Consider the following 16,417-nt stretch of genomic DNA (forward strand, 5'->3'; position numbering starts at 1 on the left):
AAAGTAACTCTGAGACGTGAAGTGCTCTCCAGTTTTCCCCAATTCTCTCAGCCCCACTCTCTCTCTAGCATTCTCACCACACGAATAGGTTTAGCCCCACTCTAATACTGTTATCCTCCAGTATTTGCTTTCTCTCTAATACTCTTCTCCATACATAGTACTAGATTAGAGTAGTGCTGGAAAAGCACAGCAGGTCAGGCAGCATCTGAGGAGCAGGAAAATCGACGTTTTGGGCAAAAGCCCTTCAGCAGGAATGGATACATAGTGCCATTTCTTTTCTCTAATACTCTTACCTCACCCTAAATTTTCTCACCCTAAATCCTTACGTCTATCACCATCTTCAGAAGGCACCAAGACAATTCTGCTCTTAGTTCCTGGTGGGATAAAAACCTCACTCTGCAAATTAATGTTAAATCAAACAATCTTGAGTCATCCAGAAATAGAACTATGGGGAAATACGTGGGCAATCTATGTCATGATCACTGGGCAACTACAGGGTGCACATTGTGTTATCACTGCTGTATTGTCAGTAACACAACAGCCAATATACAGCAAGGTCATTGTGACCAGATACATCTAATGTTTGTAATATAGGATGAGGGATACATATTGGTAAGGACTTTAGAGTACACTTTCCTTCTGTGAATAGTGTCACCTGATCTTTTATGTTCACTGGACAGAACCAACAGGTCTTCTGTTAATGTATCATCTGAAAGATGGCAGCTCTGACAGTGTAACACTTCCTTAGTAACGTACTGGAGTATCAGCCTTGATTTGGCACTTGTGACCTTTGAATGGGGTCAGACCTTTCAACCTTTGGCTTATAAGTGAGTGGGAAAACATTGAGCCACAGTTCAGGAACATAATCTGTTATTCCCAATATCACTGCTCTGCATTCACTATAAGGTTAAAATACCCCATTAATCCAAATAACATTGCACTGTACAAAAAATATCATGCACTATTGTTCCTATTCACACTGCCCTGTGTACAGTATCAGATAAGGAATATGTTACCTCTTCTGCCTTGGATGACCAGGGCAGAATGTCAAGGCTTTGATTTTAACATCTCACCTGAAAAATGGCAGCTTCAACAGTACAACACACCCTCAGTACAGCATCCAAGTTCTGTGCCTGATTCCTGGGCTGAGATTTGAACACTGAGCAAAAGTGATAATTGGGGTTTGAAACTGCAGTTCTAGAATATTCACTGTGTCAAGAGCTTCAGGCACAGGGTAGAGGAACTTCCTGAGAACATTTTAATTTGACGATTCCCACCAACACATCAGTATTTCTTGAGGAAGGGGAAAGGATCTAGTTGTTGTCCATTTCCAAACCTCAAAACAACATCATGCATGAATGTCACTGTTCAGTTTGGAGCGTGGTTATCTGGCTGAAAAATCTATTTTACTCAGAATGTAGCTTGGAGAGTCAGAACCTTTGTTAAGTAGAGACCTCATTGTGAACTGGATACAATAACTGCAATTACATAAATGTAGTAAAGGGTCCTGGGATATTTCACAGGTGTAACAGCAAACAAATTATTGATGCTGAGCCATGTTAAGTGTTATTAGGACAGTTGATTAGCAGATTAGTCAATAAGGTAGGCGGTGAAGAGATTTAAGCAGTGAATTTCAGAGCTTAAGTCATGAGTTTGGCATTAGGATTGGGATTAAAACTGATGTCCAGATTTGTGCGAGATAATGACTCCCTTCACTCGTTAAACCAATGCAGGAATTGTTCACACTTTGATATTTGGTCCCAGCAAAATGCAAACCAAATATTGTTTGAGAGTGACCCCATTTTAATGCCTCAGACTTAATGTGATCCAGAGTGAAAATTTGGGGCATGGTGTATGAGAGCAGCTGAGGATAGGTTTCAATTTCTGAGCGGCTGCAAGGGGGTCAAAGTTTCTCCAACAAAAAAAACTTGTCACAGGAAGTTTTGCAACAATAATCAAGCGTCTGAGAGCTGTCAAGTAAGCCACAACCACCTATAGAAAAAGTATGAGTATTTAAAGGGGCCTTGCAGATATCATAAATCAGGCAGAGCTCCACAGCAGCCATTAGTGCAATAGAACATGCGAGCCCAAAGTTTTGTCTCATGATTGCACTGGGGAAATGTGGGGTTAACAACCTACAACTGCTGTAGTACTTAGTACCTGTACGGACAAAAAAGATAATCACTGTAAAGTTCATTACAGAGAAGTTAAGCTGACCTGTCACATGTTTGATTTGACGGAGCTGTCTGAAGTGCCTTCAGAACTCAGGCTGCATATGATGAGGGTAAAGCTTGGAGCAGCTGCCTCAATGTTGCACGGGAAAGATTACAATGTACAACCCCTCCTGCCATAGTAAACGAAGAAGCTGGAACCCATATGAAATGTCTCTCAAATTCTGGACTAATTGAGAATGCACTGCAGTATGTTTCATGTTAATGTATTTTGTTAATATAACCTCTAATTGTTGGTGTAGGGAAGCATGACCGAGTGTGACATCTTATGTAATTTCAAAAACTAGTTGTTAAGTAATTAGCATTTATAAATTTATGAATAAAGCATTTCTTTTTAAAAATTCTTATTTTTGATTTTATGAAGGTGTAAGGGGTACTGTACCTTTGAGAGAGTTACAAGCTACTAGAACTACCTGATACAGCACTGGTTAGGCCACTGTTGGAATATTGTGTGCAACTCTGGTCTCCTTCCTATCGGCAAGATGTTGTGAAACTTGAAAGGGTTCAGAAAAGATTTACAAGGATGTTGTCAGGGTTGGAGGATCTGAGCTACAGGGAGAGGCTGAACAGGCGGAGGCTGTTTTCCCTGGAGCGTTGGAGGCTGAGGGGTGACCTTATAGAGGTTTACAAAATTATGAGGGGCATGGATAGGATAAATAGACAAAGTCTTTTCCCTGGGGTTGGGGATTCCATAACTAGAGGGCATTGGTTTAGGGTGAGAGGAGAAAGATATAAAAGAGACCTAAGTGACAACTTTTTCACACGGAGGGTGGTACATGTATGGAATGAGCTGCCAGAGGATGTGGTGGAGGCTAGTACAATTACAACATTTAAGAGGCATTTGGATGGGTATATGAACAGGAAGGGTTTGGAGGGATATGGGCCGGGTGCTGGTAGGTGGGACTAGATTGGGTTGGGATATCTGGTCGGCATGGACAGGTTGGACCGAAGGGTCTGTTTCCATGCTGTACATCTCTATGACTCTATAAGTGTTTTGAATAAGGCACAATGTAACATTTGGTCGAACAGCTAGAGTAGCTGGATTGCCTAGAGATGACAAAACAAACTCAAATTTTGACCAATCAATTTAAATCATGCCCCAAAATACCAAACTGGAATCACGTTTGAATTTAGTATATTGACAATATTAAAAAAATACTTGGTCAATTTTCTCCCTAGCTGAATTGCTTGGCTATTGAGTGTAATCACATGATTTCTTGCAAAGGCTGTTTGGACCCAATGCTAAAAGCAAAGTGTATCTGACCCTTAAAAAAGAGTAGCTTTCACTGAACTAAAAGCCAAAGTTCCATTTGCCACTTCTTTAGAACCTAAGTTTCCAAATGATAATAGTACCCTTATCACACACCTCCTGGTTGTATATTCACATTTTCATGGACTGAATCTCTGATCTCACATTGAGAACAGCTACTTGGATGTGGCAGCCAACAGCATTTGTGAAAACATACTTCTTGCCAATTCAACATAAGTCCAAGTGTGGGATAACTGAGCTGAATTTGATCATCTTAATGCAGGTAATCCTCCAAATTCTAAACTAATTGAGTGCTGATATAAACTTGGTTTAAGAAAGTAGATAGGATGATGAACCTATTCCGAAGAAGAGTCACTGGACTTAAAATGTTAACTCTGCTTTCTCTCTGCAGATGCTGCCAGATGTGCTGAGTCTCTCCAGCAATTTCTGTTCTTCTTTAGAACAAGGAGCCTTTTTGTCATCTGATGATCTTGTGACTGCTGTGATCTTGTGATGAGACATCATTGGAAAGACGAAAAGGAAAAAACATAACATCAGTACAAAGAGCTATTTGTGTAAAAAAGACAACAACTTAAGCCAGTGTGAGGATGCCTGGAACTTTGCAGAACATTAACCCCTTCCAATGTGATTTGAGCTAGTTAGCAACATAAAGTCATTCATCCAAATGAGAAGTAATACCCACCCTCTTAGAGGCATACAGTGCCTTCATCTAATACAGAAGTGTATCACTGTTGGGCAAGAGATAAAAATATGTTTCAAAGAATCTGTACATTTACAGAATTTACATCATAGAATTTTAAGAAATTAGTTCAACAACCTATTCATTGTTTACTGAGGAAGCATGAGAAGAAAACAGAATTAAAGTTGGCTTCATCTTTTTGTTGCTGAGATCAGAATTCAGCTGGGAATTCCATGGTGTAAAGGTGTCACCGGTTCCAGAGTCCTGCTCAATAACTGGTAGCACAATGGTGAGCTGGCAATTCTTTTCTTGTCCCATATGTCTTTTATCAAATTATGTTTTGTCTCTTTAAAGTGTCTGTTTTGGCTCAATCAGTGATGGCACTTGCCACCCTGACTAGATTAAGAATCACAGTGACACTCTTGTGCAGTTGTTCTGTGTTGGAGGTGTTGGAGTTGCACTGACAGAGATGCCATCTTGCAGATAGGATATTAAATTGTGGATCCTCTTTGCTCTCTGAAGTGGATTTGAGAAAATTCCATGGTAAACAATGAAGAAGATCAGGCAAGTTCACCTGGCTAAAATTCATCCCTCAGCCCACATTTCAATGGATTATCTCATTATCACATAATGCTGGATAATGAGATGTTAGCTGTAAAGCACTTTGAGACATGTGAAAGGTACTATATACGTGTGCATTTTGATCTTTTTTTTCTTTTTTCATTACTGTACATTGTATGTTTACACCCGACTCCTTTCCTAGACACAGTTTGTACTTTTTTATTGTTCACTCCTCAAGACCTGACTCATATTGACCTGAAGTTCAGTGGGGCTGATCTTCCACTGTGGACCTAAATATGTGTTGGCAGGCTATGGGATTCTGGGAACTTTCCAAACTAACCATGCTACTTGCATAATTTTCATAAAGATAAACTTTGCAGCAAATCTCATCACATAATAATCAAGAGAAGGAACTCTGATTTTCCATATAGATTAACATGATCCACCGAAATCAACAAATTTGACTGAGAATAGATCTTGACACTGAGACTGTCGGGAACATAGAACAGGCACAGGTGGTTTTTCTATCATTCAATTAGATTATTGCTGACCTATATTTCAACTCTATTTAACTGCCTTTGCTCCCTTTATATCCTGCTACAACAAAAGTATGTTGATCTCAGTCTTAAAAATTTAAATTGAACAACAATGCCTCTGCATTTTGAGGATATAGTTTTACATTTCCTTTCCCATTAAGAATACTTCCTCGTTTCATTCCCAAATGCTTTAATTTTAAGGTTATGCTAATATATTTCAGATTTCCCCATGAGTGGAATTACCTTTTAGGTGTCTGTCCTATCGAATCCTGTTATCTACATCAAATAGGTTTTCTCTCAATTCTCTAAACTCAATAGGATATATAATTTTTTTTGCAATCTTTCTTCAGAATTTATCTTTTCAAGTGCAGGTAGCATTCTGATGAGTTTAACTAATGAGGGTAGTCAGGGTGTTTGACTGGCCTCACGACATAAAATATGCAAGTTCTATCTTTCAGATGCAACTTTAAACCAAGGCCACACATCTCTGCTAAGGTGGATGTAGAAGCTCCACGGCACTATTTTGAAGAAGTGCAGGAGAGTTTTCCCTCAGGTTCTGGCCATTATTTATCTCTCAATCAACATCACTTTAAAAAATCTGGTATGGGGGAAGTTTACTGTGTGCATATTGACACTACGTTCAACAGTGATTATGCTTCAGAATTAACTCACTGGCTTTGAGGCATGTGACGTTTGTGAAAAATCCATAGAAATGCAAGAGTTTTCTTCTTTTATGCTTTCCAAGTGAAAAGTCCTGAAGAACAATATGTTAGAATTGTGAGATCAAAATTACCAGGAATGATTGAGTAGTGTGAGGCTCTCTTTTAGAAAAGAGATGATCGAGGGTTGGCTTGATAAAGGTTTTTAAAATTAGGAGGGGTTTGAATAGAGTAAACATAGAGATGTTTCCATTTATGAGAGGGTTCAAAATGAGCCATAAATGTAAGAAGGTCTCAAATAAATCCAGGAGGGAATTCAGGACAACCATATTAATTTCGTAGGAATTGCTGGGGCCACATTTATTGCCCATCCTAACTTCCACTGGAGAAGGTAGTGATGAGCTTTCTTCTTGAACCGCTGCAGTGCTTGGGGTGTAGGCACACCCACAATGCTGTTGGAGAGAGAGAGTACCAGGATTTTGACCCAGTTACCGTGAGGGAACAGCAACATAATTCTAAGTCAGGATGATGATATTATCATTTTTCTGCTGCTCTTGTCTTAAGTGATAGAGGTTGTTGGCTTGAAACATGCTGCGAAAGGAGCCTTGGTGAATTACAAGAGTGCATCTTGTAGATAATGCACACTGCTGCCATTGTGCATTGGTGGTGAGGTTGGGGTGCCAATCGAACACTCTGCTTTGTCTTGGGCAGTGTTGGGCTTCTTTAATGCTCTATCAGATGTGCCCATTCAGGCATGTGGAAGGTATTCCAGCACATTCTTGATTTGTACTTTGTTAGATGGTGGACAAGCAGTGGAACATAGGAGGTGAATTAGTGACAATAGAATTTCTAACTCCCAGGATATTACTAGCAAGGCATTTAGAAATGATAATGACCTTGAACATTAAACAGCAATAGTTAGATCTTGTGGGAACTGGTCATTGCCTGGCACTTCTGAGTTAAAAATATTGTTTGCCTCTTCTCAGCCCAAACCTAGTATTTTGCCCCTATCATGCTCATATATGGACACAGACTGTTTCAGTATCTGGAAAGTTGTGAACGGAGCTAAATATTTACCAGTAAACTTCCTTATATCTGAACTTAAGATGAAGGAAGGTCATTGATGAAACAGCTGAACCCCTTTGGGGCAAGGGCACTACCCTGAGGAACTCCTGTCGAGCAGGCTTGATGACTGAAATGATTGATCTCTGACAACCATAACCATCTTTCTTTCCATTAGGTAAGACTCCAAGCCTGTTACTGTCCTGGAACAGCCTGGTTAATGTAGAAGTTAGCCCTGGAATGTTGTCATGATCCATAGCTTTTGCAAAGTTCATGCATTCAGCTGCTTCCTCTTATTTGTGCAATGAATTGATTTGGTTGAGGACTCAGATGCTGGAAACTTCCAGAGGAGCCAAGAGGATCATCCTATTTTATTCATTAGTTTATTGCTCATCCCTAATTGTTTAGAGGGCAGCAAAGAGTCTACCACATTGTTGTGGGTCTGGAGTCACTTGGAGGCCAGACCAGGTGAAGATGACCAAGTAAGTTTTTTTTTGACAATAGTTTCAACAGTCATCGGTAGATTCTTACCTCCAGATTTTATTGAAATCAAATTCCACCATCTGTCCTGGCAGAATTAAACCTAGGATCCCAGAAAATTGCCTGGGTCTTTGGATTAATAGTCTAGCAATAATACCACCAGGCCATCACCTCAGGATTTCCAGCTGAAGATGGCTGCAACAGTTTCAGCCTTATCTTTTGCACTGATGTGTTGGGCTCCCTTATTGTTGAGGAAGGGGATTTATTTGGAGGCCCCTCCGCTGTTAGTTGTTTAATTGACCTGACAGGACTGAAGCGCGTAGATCTGATTTAGTGGTTGTTGGATGGTTTAATCCTCGGCGGAGGTGGGTACTGCAGATACTGGAGATTAGAGTGGTGCTGGAAAAGTACAGCAGGTTAGGCAGCATCCGAGGAGCAGGAAAATTGATGTTTTGGGCAAAAGCATCAGGCATGAGGCCAGTTTAATCCTGTCCAGACTTGCTGCTTCCAAGGTTTGGCATGTAAATAGTCCTATGTCGTGGCTTGATTAGGTTGATGCTAGGAACGCCTAGTATTTTGTTGTCACCTTTGGAGAGATTTTCCTTTAAGAGCTCAACATGTGAATAAGCCAAGTATTTTGATGTCACCACATGACCATAATCCATAGAGTCTGCATTGGAGAGGTCAAGGTACAGACTATGTTTGAAGATTGCTTTGCATTTTTTTAGATTAGATTACTTAGTGTGGAAACAGGCCATTCGGCCCAACAAGTCCACACCGCCCTGCCGAAGCGCGACCCACCCATACCCCTACATTAACCCCTTACCTAACACTAGGGGCAATTTAGCATGGCCAATTCACCTGACCTACACATCTTTGGACTGTGGGAGGAAACCGGAGCACCCGGAAGAAACCCACGCAGACACTGGGAGAACGTGCAAACTCCACACAGTCAGTCGCCTGCGGCGGGAATTGAACCCGGGTCTCTAGCGCTGTGAGGCAGTAGTGCTAACCACTGTGCCACCGTGCCGCCCATTTTGTGTGTTAGCTTAACTGTAATTAAACCCATGAGATCTTGAAATAAATGGAATCTACATATCTTATTTGTGTTACATTTAAATAACACATAATTTTATTTCACTTGGTGCTGCTCCTGGTATGCACTTCATTGAGCCAGTTGATTTTCTGACTTGATGGCAATGATTAAAATGGGGGAAATCCAGGCCATGAGGCTACATATTGCTGTTGAATATTAGTCTGCTACTATTTGTCCCACAGTGCTTTACAGAGGTCCAATTTTCAGTTGCTAGATCTGTCTGTAGTCTTTCCAAGTTAGCGCTAAGTTAGTGTCACACAACACAATGCTGGGTAGCCTCAATGAATGTATAGTGGACATATCTACTGACGTGGACAAATGCATCTGTGACAGATAGATTGGTGAGGAATGCATATTACAGCACTTGTTGCCACAAGGAGTAAATTTCATAAAAAGCCAGATAAACACAAGAGAGAGAAAATGGTTATAATGATAAAATGAGATGTAGTAGGAATGGATGAGGTCTCTGTGAAGGATAAGCACCAGCATGTACCTGATGGGTTGAATGGCCTTCTCTGTGCTATAAATTCCATGTACAGCTGAAGTTTCTTTTTCCCCTTAATGCAGTCCTACTGCTACCCTGTTTGAGATCAGTACAAACACAAGTTAAGGAATGGACTATGCCTTCCCCAATATGCATATTTGTTAGATAAACTCATTGAACTCTCTTGAGAGGAATTCACAGTTTGTTGCATTTTCACATTGTATCAGTGCTTTAGGGCTCTCAGTATCTTCTTAAGTAGAGTACTGACTGTCTAATTTTAAAAGAGGCTTTGCAGAAGTGTTTGACATGTATAATTAGCACTATGATATCTGGGGTCTTTTAAAAGTAGGATTCTCCTGCTTAGTTTCTGAGACTGAAACGAGCTCATTTTTATCAGCTGCAAAGTAAACTCAGAACTTTGGAAAAGGTTCTCTTCATTTCTAATCCACTCTGGAGATACAAATATTGTCAGTAAAATAAGGATTGATTGCTCATTCATCATACACCAGCTTTATAGAATTTCAAAATCACGCTCTCCTGCTGAGGTTTCAAGTATCACAGATGCCAGTCTTCAGCCAGTTTGATTAATTCCACATGATATTAGGAAACCATAGGCAATAGATATTGCAAGAGCTATGCACCCTGACAACGTTCCAGCAATTGCACTGAAGGTTTGTTAACGAGAACTTGCTGCACCTCAAGCAAAGCTGCTCCAGACATAACATTGACATCTATGTAGTAATGTGGAAAATTGCTCAGATATGTGCAGTGCACAAACTGTCGGCCAAATCCAATCAGCCAAATATTGCCCCATCAGATAACCATTGATCAGAAGCTGAATTAGACCAACAATAGAAATAGTGTGGTTATAACGGCAGGTCAGAAGCTCAGAATTCTACAGTGAGTAACTCCTGATTCCGCAGTGCTAGACACCATCTATAAAGTCTAACTCAGGAGTGTGCTGTAATATTCCCAAATGGCTGGATCCTTCTACCCATGTATCCCCTTTAGAGTTGCATCCTTTTTTATAATATTATGTTTCTCTTTTCCCTTATTGGTTCTCCTACCAGAATAAATAATTTTACTGCATTCAACTTCATCCACCTGTCTGCACAATCCACCAACTCGTCCATGGCCCTTGAAGTCCTACTCTACCATCCTGATTGTTAACAATGTTTCCAAGTTTCATATCATTCATATCTAGGTCCAGCTCATTAATATTTTTTGTCATTTATATAAATGATATGGATGTTAACATAGGAGGTATAATTAGTAAGTTTATAGATGGCACTAAATTTGGAGATGTAGCGGACAGCAAAGAAAGTTACCTCAGATTACAACAGGATCTGGATCAAATGGACCAATGGGCTAAAGAGTGGTGGAGAGAGTTTAATTTAGATAAATGCAAGGTGCTGCATTTTGGAAAAGCAAATCAGACCGGGACTTATACACTTAATGGGAATGTACTAGGGAATGTACTAAACAAAGAGACCTTGGAGTGCAGGTTCATAGCTCCTTGAAAGTAGTCACAGGTAGATAGGATAGTGAAGAAGGTATTTGGTATGGTCTCCTTTATTGGTCAGAATATTGAGTACAGGAGTTGGGAGGTCATGTTGCACTGTACAGGACATTGGTTAGGCCATTGTTGGAATATTGCGTGCAATTCTGGTCTCCTTCGTATCGGAAGGATGTTGTGAAACCTGAAAGGGTTCAGGAAAGATTTACAAGGATGTTGCCAGGATTGGAGGATTTGAGCTACAGGGAGAGTCTGAGTAAGCTGGGGCTGTTTTCCCTGAGCGTTGGAGACTGAGGGGTGACATCAAAGAGGTTTATAAAATCATGAGGGGTTTGGATAGGGTAACTAGACAAAATCTTTTCCCTGGGATGGGTGAGTCCAGAACTAGAGGGCATAGGTTTAGGGTGAGAGGAAAAAGATATGAAAGCGACCTAAGAGGAAACGTTTTCAGACAGAGGATGGTGCGTATATGGAATGAGCTGCCAGAGGAAGTGGTGGAGACTGGTACAATTGCCACATTTAAAAGGCATCTGGATGGTTATATGAATAGGAAGGGTTTAGAGGTATATGGGCCAAGTACTGACAAATGGGACTAGATTGGGTTGGGATAACTGGTCGGCATGGACAAGTTGGACCGAAGGGTCTGTTTCTGTGTTGTACATGTCTATGACTCTATAACAGTATTTGAGGAAAAGCAAGGGTCTCAAAACTAAATTCTGGGGAATTTCACGACATACTTTTGCCTCCCACTAAAAAATTTTATTAACCATTACTTTCTGTTTCTTATCACCCAGCGAATTTTATATCCTCATTGCTACTGACCTTTTGTTCCATGAACTCTAACTTTGCTCATAAGTCTCTGTGTGACATTGTATCAAACATCATTCCACGTGCACCCACATCACGTGGATGTGCCGGTGTTGGACTGGGGTAAACAAGGTCAGAAGTCACATGACACCAGGTTATATTCTAATAGTGTAATTTAAAATCACAAGCTTCCGGAGCACTGCTCCTTCATCAGGCATCACAACATTGGCCTCAATTAAACTCTTCATAAAGTTCTGGCAAAATAACCAGACAGGACCTTTTTGGATTTTAAGAAATCCAGAAAGACTTTCCTTAATTAACCTTCTGACTGTTTATTTTGCCCCAAATTGTTGTTTACAAATATTTTCTCACCACCAAAGTTAAATTGACTGTCTTGTAGCTGGTGTGTTGTTTCTTTGCACCCTTTTTTGAACAAGGATGTAACGTTTGCAATTTTCCAGTCTTCCATCATGCCTGAGTTGAAGAAAGACTGGAAAACTATAGCCAGTGTCTCTACAATTTCTATCCTCATTTCCTTCAATATCTTTGAATGTATCTCACCCAGTCCTTTAGAAGAGTGTGGTGTGTGTATGGAATGAGCTGCCAGAGGAAGTGGTGGAGGCTGATACAATTGCAACATTTAAAAGGCATCTGAATGGGTATATGAATAGGAAGGGTTTAGTGTTTGGGCCGGATGCTGGCAAATGGGACCAAATTAGGTTGGGATATCTGGTCAGCATGGACAAGTTGGACTGAAGATTCTGTTTGCATGCTGTATATCTCTATGACTCTATGGTCCCTTATCAGATCTTTTGTCCATAAAGGTGATAATTCCTCCTGATCAATTTTAAATGCTTCTAGTGTCTTTTCTTTTTAAAAAAAATTGTGGAATGTGAACATCACTGATTCGGCAATCATTTATTATTAATCACCATTTGCCCTTGAAAATGTAGTTGTGAGCTGCTTTCTTGAACTGCTGCAGTTTGTGGACTTTAGAAGACCTACAGTGCTGTTAAGGGAGGCAATTCTATGATTTTGATCCAGTGACCCTGAAGGAACAATGATATATTTCCAAGTCTGGATGATGAGTACCTTGGGGAGGAACTTGCACTGGTGGTCTTCCCATGTAACTGCTGTCATTGTCCTTCTGGATGGTAATTGTCATCAGTTTAGAAAGTGCTGTCTAAGGGGTTTGCTGAATTTGTGTACTACATCTTGTAGATTACTACTATTGAGCATCGGTGGTGGAGGGAATGGATATGTGTGGCTGTGATAGATTTGGTATATTCATTTTTTTGCCTCAACAATGCTCCCTGTCTCTGTGAAAATCCATTCCTCCTCATATCACATTTAAAAGAACGACAGACACTTCCATTTATATAGTGCTTTTCACAACTTCAATACATCCCAAAACCTTCTGCGGCCAATGAAATGTTGTTATTACTGTGATGTAGGAAATATGTCTGCAATTTAAACATAGCAAACTCTCTCAAACATCAATAAATGTAAAGTACTGTGGATGCGGGAGGTCAGAAATTAAAAAAGAAAGTATGAGCGAACTTCAGATTGAGAAGCATCTTGGAAGACAGAAATAGTTATAATGTTTTTAGTCCAATGACACTTTTCTGGAATGTCTAGGTTTGTTCAATATGTTGCATCAGTTGTATGACACTGATTGTTTAGTATAAAATTTGTGTCCTATGACCCTGCACCATTAAGCTACCTAATGAAGGAGCAGCGCTCTGAAAGCTTGCATTTCCAAATAAACTTGTTGACTATAAACTGGTGTTATGTGAGTTTTAACCAAATTCCAAATAAATTAGTTGCTTCAGGCATTTGATGTCAGATATCCGAAAGATATGTCCCAACCAGCAGAGCTAGTTTTCTGTGATTACTGTTCATATTTGCTCAAGGGAGAATTGTTGCTGTTGGACTTTCTTTCTTACCACCAAATTTGGATGAACATCTGATGGCACTGTTGATGGCACTTCATGCTTTGAGGTTTTTGTTGCAGGTCATCCAAGACTCTGAAGCATATAGCTATCTCAATAACTCTCATTCAATAATTCTAACCTAGTAACTGCACAGTAACTATCCTAGCAACTCTATTACAGTAACTTGGTCCCAGTAACTGCACCTCACTAATTAACTCAGTGCACTTGCACTCCTTAACTTCACCCAAGTAACTCTAACTAAGGGTAACTGCACCCCAGTAATACACAAATAAGTAATTTAATCCCAATAACTGCATCTCACTAACTCTAATCAAGTAACTCCAAGTCAGTAATTCTAACCCAGTGTAATTGCACTTCATTACCTTTACCTTCATAATGCTGACTAATTCAATTCTAGTAATTTCACCTCATTAACTCTAAACTAGTAACTTTATTCTCATGACACAGTCACATACTTAAAGACACGCGCTATACATGGATATATTCTCAATGCGTGTAGGCTGATGTCATATCTTTCCTGCAGCCACAGTCTTTTTGTTGTATTGTGTTATTCTGACTTACTTCCTGTCACCATTTCACAGGAAAATTCATCTACTGGGATGTTTTCCTGCAAGCCATAAGAATCAAGCTATTGTAATAGGGAGGGATGGGGTTAATGGAGGGGTGAAGGGCAACTCCTTGTCTTAGTTCAGATTCAGGAAGGGGAGCTATTAATATGTTGATGAGCTTGACATTTAAAAGCAGAAAGTCTGAGGACAGCTGCAATTGTACAGTAGCGGAATGAAAAATCAAAGACTTTGTGCCTTTAAACTGTATATTAACTTCATGTTTTGGAATAAATATCACATTTTTTAAAAAGTGAAAATGATTAATTTCTTTGACTAGAACTTATTCAATTTGGGTTTGAGTAATACTCCAGCTCCATCATTTCATGTATCAACTGGAACTTTGCCCTGTATCTCAGTAGTGCATTCTTCCCTTTCCTCCTGAGCTTTGTAGACCCACATTGGGACAGAGTCCCATGACCTATCCTACACTACTTCATTTGAAAAAATTATGGGTGCATCTGGATGGTGAGTCTTGGCAGAGGATTTGACCATCACATGTAAAATAATGATAGCAAGATTAGAGTATTTAAATTATAAGGAAAGATTACTTGGGCTAAACTTGTATTCTCTTGAGTAGAATATAGAAGATCAGAGAGTGATCTGTGTGAGGTGTACAGGCTGACTAAAGGATTGGTAGATGGAAATGAATTTCTCAGGTATGGAATCCAGAACACGGTTAACTTCGAAGTTAGAGCTAGGTTGTTAAAGGGTGATGTCAGGAAGCACCTTTTGTACAAGAAGTTGTGAAAATCTGCAATTGTCTCTCCAAGGCCCTGGTTAAGTGGGTAGCTTTCTCGGATTCACCTCTAAATCAGCAGATTGTGACTTTATATTGTTTTCTAGGACTCAAGTAAAAAAAGAAGTCAAAGGTGACATCTAGTTAGACTTTTACATGCCCCTGCTGGTGCATGTGGAAGATAACATTCCTCACTGGGCCTTGCTGTCACCTTCCTGCTAACCCTGACCTGTTTATAATTTTATAGGAGGCTGGGGAGACCAGCCAGGCCTCACCCTGTGTGAGGCCATTAAAATGTCAATTATTGGTGACTGAATGGCTGCTTCCTGAAATTTTGTCCTTTGTGGTTTGAGGGCAGGAAGGTAGAGGAGAAGCTCACAAATGGTCAGGGAGGGCTCTTCATTCAGTGGTGCCTTTCCATATCAGCTGCATCCTCCCAAAGTTTGTACCCCAGGTGCTCCCATCCCCAGCTGATCCATCAAGATGACCACCAAGCACTTTGCACTACCTCCCCAGAATTCACCTCCCTACACTGCCAGGAGACACCATGGGGATTCAGTGATAGTAATGCCATTCAACGTTAAGGTTGATGGTTAGATTCTGTCTTATTGAAGATGGCCATTTCTCGGTACTTGTGTGGCTCGAAATTACTTGTTATTTATCAGCCCAACTTGGATGTTGTTCAGTTCTTGCTACACATTAACATGGACTACTTCAGTAAGTGAGCAGTCACAAATTACACTGGACATTGTGCAATTGTAGCAATCGTATCTAAATTTGATTTTATAATGGAAGAAAGGTAATTAATAAAACAGCTGAAGATGGTTTGGCCAAGGACATATGCTGACGGACTCCCGCAGCAATGTCCTGTGACTGAAGTGATTGACTTCTAAAGACCACAAGCATTCTTTCTGCTACGTATGACTTCAACCAGTGGAGAGTCGTCTCCCTCATACACATTAACCTTAGTTATCTTAGGGTTCTGTGGTGCTAGACTCAGTCAAATGCTGACTGATATCAAGGACACACTCTTACTTTTGCCCTTTTTTGGACCAAAGCTGTAATGAGGTCAGGAGCTGAGTGACCTTGGCAGATCTCAAACTGAGTATCGGTGAGCATGTGCTGCTTGACAGTACCATTGATGACCCTTTCCACATTACACTTCAAAAGTACTCTGTTGGATGAAAAGTGGGCTGGGGTATTCTGTGATCATGGAAGTGCTAACAATTGCAAATATTTCTTTAAAAAAGCTGTTTAGACTGAGGTTAATTGAACATTTTAAAATGATTGATAGATTTGTTTTAGTTAACAGCAATAAAGATTACCAGAACAAAATGGAGTTTCGGCATAGAACAATCATGCTCAAAGTGATTGGACTGGTAAAGCCTCAATCAGCTGAGTGGACTATTCATGTTCCTATGTTCCAATCTAACCCTGGACAGTTGGTGAGAGAAATGCTTGTTGAAATTTTATTGCTGGAACAGCACAGCAGGTCAGGCAGCATCCAGGGAACAGGAGATTCGACGTTTCGGGCACAGGCCCTTCTTCAGGAATGAGCAGAGAGTGTTCAGCAGGAGAAGATAAAAGGTAGGGAGGAGGGACTTGGAGGAGGGGCGTTGGAAATGTGATAGGTGGAAAGAGGTCAAGGTGAGGGTGATAGGTCGGAGTAGGATGGAGGCGGAGAGGTCAAGAAGAAGACTGCAGGTCAGGAAGGCGGTGCCGGGCTTCCCTAGTTAC

General features: G+C 40.4%; 1 protein-coding gene across 1 annotated transcript in view; it reads left to right on the plus strand.

Moving 5' to 3' along the window:
• Nucleotides 1-3,903: 3,903 nt before the first annotated feature.
• The window catches only part of LOC122561795 (proline-rich transmembrane protein 4-like), a 56,349-nt gene continuing 43,835 nt past the window's right edge, over nt 3,904-16,417 (plus strand). The window contains exons 1-2 of the mRNA XM_043713960.1: nt 3,904-4,469; nt 5,736-5,878. The gene's annotated coding sequence lies outside the window, so the exon portion shown is untranslated. The remainder of the gene's footprint in view (nt 4,470-5,735; nt 5,879-16,417) is intronic.

Source organism: Chiloscyllium plagiosum, chromosome 23 (assembly GCF_004010195.1).
Source record: "Chiloscyllium plagiosum isolate BGI_BamShark_2017 chromosome 23, ASM401019v2, whole genome shotgun sequence".
Lineage (NCBI taxonomy): Eukaryota > Metazoa > Chordata > Chondrichthyes > Orectolobiformes > Hemiscylliidae > Chiloscyllium > Chiloscyllium plagiosum.